We start from the raw sequence: 6,578 nt of genomic DNA, 5'->3' as shown, positions 1-6,578 counted from the left end.
CTGAGCCGAATCCTCCTCTGGGTGGGGCGCCCAGGGGGTGGAGCCGAGCCCCGGGCTCCGCCCACTCCGGGTTGTCCCCCCCCCCACACCCAGGGGCGCCCCCCCACCTCGCGCTGGCTGGCGCATGATTGATGGCGCGGCACGCCAGTCATCCGAGGCCAGGAGGAGCCGGGCGGCCCGGCGTGGGCGGGGCTCCGCTGCAGGAGGCGGGCTTTAGCCCCTGCTTGTCCCCACCTGCTTGGGTGACCTGGGGCCGTGTGTGTTTACCCGTTCATTCCCTGAGTGTGCATTTACAGAGCACCTACTGTGTGCCAGCAGAGCCCTGAGGATGGAGGACAAAGCTAACAGCCACCCTCCTGCGCCCGCTGCCCTCTGAGGCTCCGCCCACCTCGGGGTCACGGCCTGGGCGGCCTGCTCGCCGCGCCGGGCCCCTGCCGGCCCCAGTCCTGCCTCCGGGCCTTTGCACCGGCTGTGCCCGCGTCCCAGAAGTCTCCTCCAGATCGAGCCTGGCTGACTCCCTCTCCCTCTCCCTCTCTCCCTCTCCCCCCTCCCCCCCTCCCTCTCCCTCTCCCCTTCCCTCTCCCCCTCCCTCTTCTCTCTCCTTCCCCCTCCCCCTCCCTCTCCCTCCCTCTCCCCCCTCCCCTCCCTCCTCCCCTCCCCCTCCCTCCCTCTCCCTCCCTCCCCCTCCCTCTCCCCCTCCCTCTCCCTCTTCCCCTCCCCCTCCCTTTCTCTCTCTCCCCTCTCCCCCTCCCCCTCCCCCTCCCCTCCCTCTCCCTCCCTCCCCCTCCCTCTCCCCTCCCTCTCCCTCTTCCCCTCCCCCTCCCTTTCTCTCTCTCCCCTCTCCTCCTCCTTCTCTCCCTCTCCCCCTCTCTCCCCCTCCCTCTCCCCCTCCCTGTCCCTCTCTCTCCCCACTCCCCCCTTCCCCTCTCCCCCTCCCTCTCTCTCCCTCCCTCTCCCCTCCCCCTCTCTCTCCCTCTCCCTCTCTCTCCCCCCTCCCCCTCCCTCTTCATCTCCCCCTCCCTCCCTCTCTCTCCCCCTCTCTCTCCCCCTCTCCCTCTCCCCCCTCTCCCTCTCTCTCTCTCCCTCCCTCTCCCATCCCTCTCCCTCTCTCCCTCCCTCTCCCATCCCTCTCTCTCTCCCTCTCCCTCTCCCCCCTCTCCCTCTCTCTCTTCTCCTCCTCTCTCTCTCTCCCTCCCTCTCCCATCCCTCTCCCTCTCTCCCCCCTCTCCCCCTCCCTCTTCCCCTCCCCCTCCCCCTCTCCTCCCCCCCTCCTTGGCCCAGACGTCACCCCCAGCTTTCCTGTTTGATTGTGGGGGGGCTGGGACCAGGGCCAAGGATGTCAGTCATGGGGCTGACCTCCCTCCAGTGCACGCGATGGTTGCTCTACCAGAGGGGAGGTAAAGCATCTACAGTGTCGGGCAACCATCATGTCTTCATTTAGGAAGACAGTTTACTGAGTTCTTTGAAAGAGTTACAGAGGGAGGGAGAGAGAGAGAGAGAGAGAGGGAGAGAGGGAGAGAGAGAGCGAGAGAGGAAGAGCGAGAGAGAGAGAGAGAGGTCTTCCATCCGCTGGGTCACTCCCCAGATGGCCGCAACGGCCGGAGTTGCGCCGATCCGAAGCCAGGAGCTCCATCCGGGTCTCCCACGCGGGTGCAGGGGCCCGAGGACTCGGGCCATCGTCCACTGCTCTCCCAGGCCACAGCAGGGAGCTGGTTGGGACATGGAGCAGCCGGGACTCGAACCGGCGCCCACGTGGGATGCCGGCACCACATACGTGGCTTAACCCGCTCTGCCACAGCGCCGCCCCTCAAAGCCCTTTTGGCACCAAACTACATCGCCTACCTCTCCACTTCCTTCCCAAAGCCCCCAGACGCACCTGCGCACGGTTCATCCCTCAGTGGCTCAGGAGGGAGTGGGCGTGGCCACGGCGCCCTGGAGCGCTGACCACAGGCAGCCAGAGCGGGGGCGCCGGGGTCCTATCCGGGTCGCCGTGGGAGGCGGGCGGACGCGGGTGGACGCAGGCGGAGGTGGGCTCGGCCCTCGCTCTGGGGCTGCACAGCCCTTCCTCGCCTGGGCCCCGCGTCCCCGTCTGTGCAGTGGGCGGGATCTGTGCCAGCAGGAGGAGCCCTCGCTGGGGGCAGGCGTGGGGGGCGAGAGCCCGGGGCCCTGGTCCCCTCGGACCCTCACTCGCTCACCCGGGGAGTGGGCGCGACGTCAGGGCCTGGGGGAGCGGGTGCCAGCCGGGGTCCACACGCGCCGGCGCTGAGGCTGTGGCGCAGCGGGTGAGGCCGCCGCCTGCTCCTGGGTCACCTGCATCCCGCGTGGGCGCCGGTTCGAGTCCTGGCTGCTCCACTTCCGGTCCAGCTCTCTGCTGCGGCCTGGGAAAGCAGTGGACGATGGCCCAGGTCCTTGGGCCCCTGCACCTGCCTGGGAGACCCGGATGGAGCTCTGGCGGATGCGGCCATCTGAGGAGTGAACCAGCGGATGGAAGACCTCTCTCTCTCCCTCTCTCTCTCTCTCTCTCTCTCTCTCCCCCCCTCTCTCCGTAACTGCCTTTCAAATAAATATTTTAAAAATTTCAAATGGGAAGAAGAGGAAATTTAAAACATGCCAAACCCATGGGCCAGCATGGGCATTCGACACTCTCATCATCGGATTGTGTTCTGTGGTGAGCCATGGCCCTGGAACATTCTAGAACATTCTAGAACAGGGCTGCTCAGCCAGGGAGGACTGGTTGGTACCGGCGCTTGGCCATGTCTGGGGGTGGCTGTCACAGGGCTCGGGGGGTGCTGTTGGCGTGGAGTGGGTGAGTACCAGGGATGCGGCCAGCACTCTGCAGGGCCAGGGTCCCCCCCAGGGCCATCTGGCCCCAGACGGCCACATGGGGGGGGGTTGGACACACTTCTCCAGCCACACAAAGATTCTAATTTCTGCACTTAATGAAAATGAAATGAGAGATGCATGTTTTGGCCACTGCGCTGGGCAGCGCCGACTTGCAATGTGGCCCAGGGGGCAAAGAACACGCGTGGGCCTCCCCACCCCCACTTGCGCGCGGCTGGTGCTGCCGGTTGCGGTTCCACCTGCGTCCACACGGGGGCAGCGTCTCCCAGCATCTGGCGGCGCCGTGGGCGATGCGGGAAGGGAGCCCGCGCTCCCCCAGCTTGGACAGGCTGGGCCGGCCCCCGCCGCACGCGGTTCCTTGGATCCCCAGGGACCTGTCACCCGAGACCCGCTGCCTTGCGCGGGCCGTGACCCCTGCTGCCTGCCGCTGTGGACGCTGGGGCCGCCCTGCGCATTGCGGGGTGTAGGGCAGCGTCCCCGGCTCCCCCCTGCACCGGGGCACCCCTGTCTGACGCCAGAGCTGTGGCTGGACGTGGTTCCGTGTCCCCGGGGGCATCCACGCAGCAGGAATGTTCCAGCGGCTGTACACGTGCAGGATTTGCACACTTAAAATATTTACATGTTTGAAAGGCAGAGTGAGAGAGAGAGAGAGAGAGAGAGGTCTCCCATCCGCTGGGTCACTCCCCAAGTGGCCACAATGGCTGGAGCTGTGCCGAGCCGAAGCCAGGAGCCAGGAGCTCCCTCCGGGTCTCCCACGCAGGTGCAGGGGCCCAGGGACTCGGGCCATCTTCTACTGCTTTCCCAGGCCACAGCAGGGAGCTGGATGGGAAGTGGCGCAGCCGGGACTCGAACCGGCGCCCCAGGTGTAGGCTGCACCGCAGTGCCGCCCCTTTCCCGCTGGTTGTGGCCTGGCATCTTCATCCAGTTCCGGTGAGTAAAGGCTCAGCGCGCGCTCAAGGAGAGCAGCCGGGCAGAGGCCGCGAGGGGCAAGGGCTCCGACAGCGTCCGCTCGCGTCAGCCAGGCGGGGGCGCGCGTGTGCTGGGGGAGACCCCCGCCTGGGACGCGCAGCCTGCAGCACGGGGCCCGGGTTCGAGGCTCGGCTCCCTGCCGATGGCCTGGGGGCAGCCCTGACGGCCCAGGCTTGGGCCCTGCACCTGCGCGGGAGACCCGGATGTAGCTCCTGGCCGTGGCCTGGCCCAGCCCTCGCGTCTCGTTTGATTGGCACTCGGCCACACCCCCTCGTGGAGTTGTCCCCCCCCCCCCCCCGGCGGCTTCTCTTCCTCCCGCGTGGACGCGGGGCACGGTCTGGCCTTTGCCACGGGGCTTGCCGTCTGCTTGGCACAGTTTTTGCCCGTCCTGCGCGCTGGACCCCTCCCCCCGCTCTGGCGGGCGTGGTTCACTCCCCAAATGCCCACAGCAGCCAGGCGGGAGCCGGCACCGCAGCCCCCCGGGTGCGCATGCGCCGGGAGCTGGCTGAGATGGGGCCAGGCGCCCCCGCAGAGGCCGCTGACCCTCGCCCCCTCAGGCTGCCGGCCTGCCTCGCCCTGGCCTTGGACCCCTCATAAAACCCGGCTCCTCCGGGTCCAGGAGGCCACGGCCAGGGGCAGGGAGGGGCGGTCTGTGCTTTATCTCCGGGGCCTCTGGGTGGGGCAGCCGGGCTCAGACTATCTCCTGCGCCCCCTCCTGCCCTCTCCCTGCGGGCACTGCTGGACCCTGACCCCCACACACTGCTTGTTTGTCACATTTTGTTTGAGAGGCAGAGTTAGAGAGAGAGACAGAGAGAGAGAGAGAGAGAGAGAGAGAGAGAGAGAGAGAGAGAGAGAGAGAGAGGTCTTCCATTCGCTGGTTCGCTCCCCGGATGGCCACAATGGCCGGAGGTGGGCTAGGCGGAAGCCAGGGGTCAGGAGCTCCATCCAGGTCTCCCACACCGGTGCAGGGGCCTGAGGACCTGGGCCATCGTCCACTGCTCTCCCAGGCCACAGCAGGGAGCTGGACCGGAAGTGGAGCAGCCGGGACTCGAACCAGCGCCCATGTGGGATGCTGGTGCTGCAGGCAGAGGCTTAGCCCACTCTGCCACAGCGCCGGCCCCATCCCCTCTGCTGCCCCCTGCACCAGGCTCAGCTGCAGCCCCAGGGGTACCCAGAGCCCCTGTAGCGAGCACTGTGGTCGGTGGGTTAAGTCCTCGCCTGCCACAGCGGCGTCACGTAGCAGGGCGCAGGTTCAAGTCCCGGCTGCTCCACTTCCGATCCAGCTCCCTGCTGTGGCCTGGGAGAGCAGTGGACGATGGCCCAGGTCCTCGGGCCCCTGCACCCGCGGGGGAGACCCTGAGGGAGCTCCCGGCTCCTGGCTTCAGTCTGGCCCAGCGCCATCCGTTGTGGCCATTTGGGGAGTGACCAGGGGATGGAAGACGTCTCTGTGTGTCTCCCTCTGCCTTTCTTTATTATTTATTGATTTGAAAGGTAGGCACGCAGGTGCACACGCACACACACGCGTGCACACGCACGCACACGCATGCACACAGACACGCACACACAGACACAGGTGCCCCGTCTGCTGGGTCACTCCCCAGATGGCCACCATGGCCAGGGTCGGGCAGGCTGAGGCCGGGAGCCAGGAGCCCTCCACTGCCGTCCCAGGGCCTTCAGCAGGGAGCCGGGTCGGACGCAGAGCAGCCGGGACTCGAACCGGCGCCTCGGGCGGCTGCCTCTGCTGCTAACCACAGCGCCGGCCCAAACTCTGCCTATGCAGTGAGCAAACGGCCGAGTGCAGCTTCGTGGGTCAGCGCCGGAACTTTCTCCTGTGCACCCACTTATTGAGTGCCTACTGCACACCAGGGGGAGGCGGTGGGGGAGCCAGGAGTGAGATAAGGTGACAGGCGCGGCTCTGCCTGGGGGGGGGGGGCAGCCGGGATGGGCGGGCGCCCCCCGACCGGGTTTTTCCCTGTGTCCCCAGCTGCAGGTTCTGGGCGAAGGGCGTTGATGGATGTGCGGGGTGTGGTGGGGGGAGCTCAGGGGCCCCCTGCCCCGGCTGGGCTCATCTGATCAAGCAATAAATGCAGACTTCGACCGGCCCCCCACACCCTGATGGGCAGATAGGGGAGGCCAGGGTCCCCCCGGGGGAGACTTCGCCCTCTGGGGGGTGAGCACCTGCTGGGTGCCTGGCCCGGCTGTGGGCTCCTGCGGAGGGGCGGGGCAGCGCTCCCCTACTGGATACTTCGTAGCTCCCTGCCCGGGGCCGGCCGGGGCGCCCTGCTCTGGCTTCTCACACGTTTTCATGGTTCCCAAATACTGTGTTTTTATTTATTTAGTTAGTTAGTTAGTTTTTTAAAATTTCAGCTTGTAGGGGCCGGCGCAGTGGCCTAGGGCGTTCAGCCGCCGCCTATGACCCTGACATCCCCCATGGGCGCCGGTTCGAGTCCCTGCTGATGCTGTCTGCTGGTCAGGGCTGGGCCAGGCCAAAGTGAGGGGCTGGGGCTCCCTCCGGGGCTCCCGCATGCGTGGTGGGGGACCCAGCTCCTCCGGCCAGCGCTGCTGCCTCCCAGGGTGCGCGTGAGCAAGGGCTGCAGAGCAAGGGGCACAGGGACCCCCAAGAGGCCACTTAACCTCTGCGCTGACCGCCAGTCCCGCTCCCCCCCCAAGTCATGTTGAGCTGATGGGCGGCACCCAGACGAGGCAGCCAGACGAGGCTGACCATCACCGGACTTCCTCAAGTCCCGTTCTAGGGGACCCAGCCGGAC

Source organism: Oryctolagus cuniculus, chromosome 16, assembly GCF_964237555.1.
Source record: "Oryctolagus cuniculus chromosome 16, mOryCun1.1, whole genome shotgun sequence".
In the NCBI taxonomy this organism is placed as follows: domain Eukaryota; kingdom Metazoa; phylum Chordata; class Mammalia; order Lagomorpha; family Leporidae; genus Oryctolagus; species Oryctolagus cuniculus.
This window is presented reverse-complemented; position numbering follows the sequence as displayed.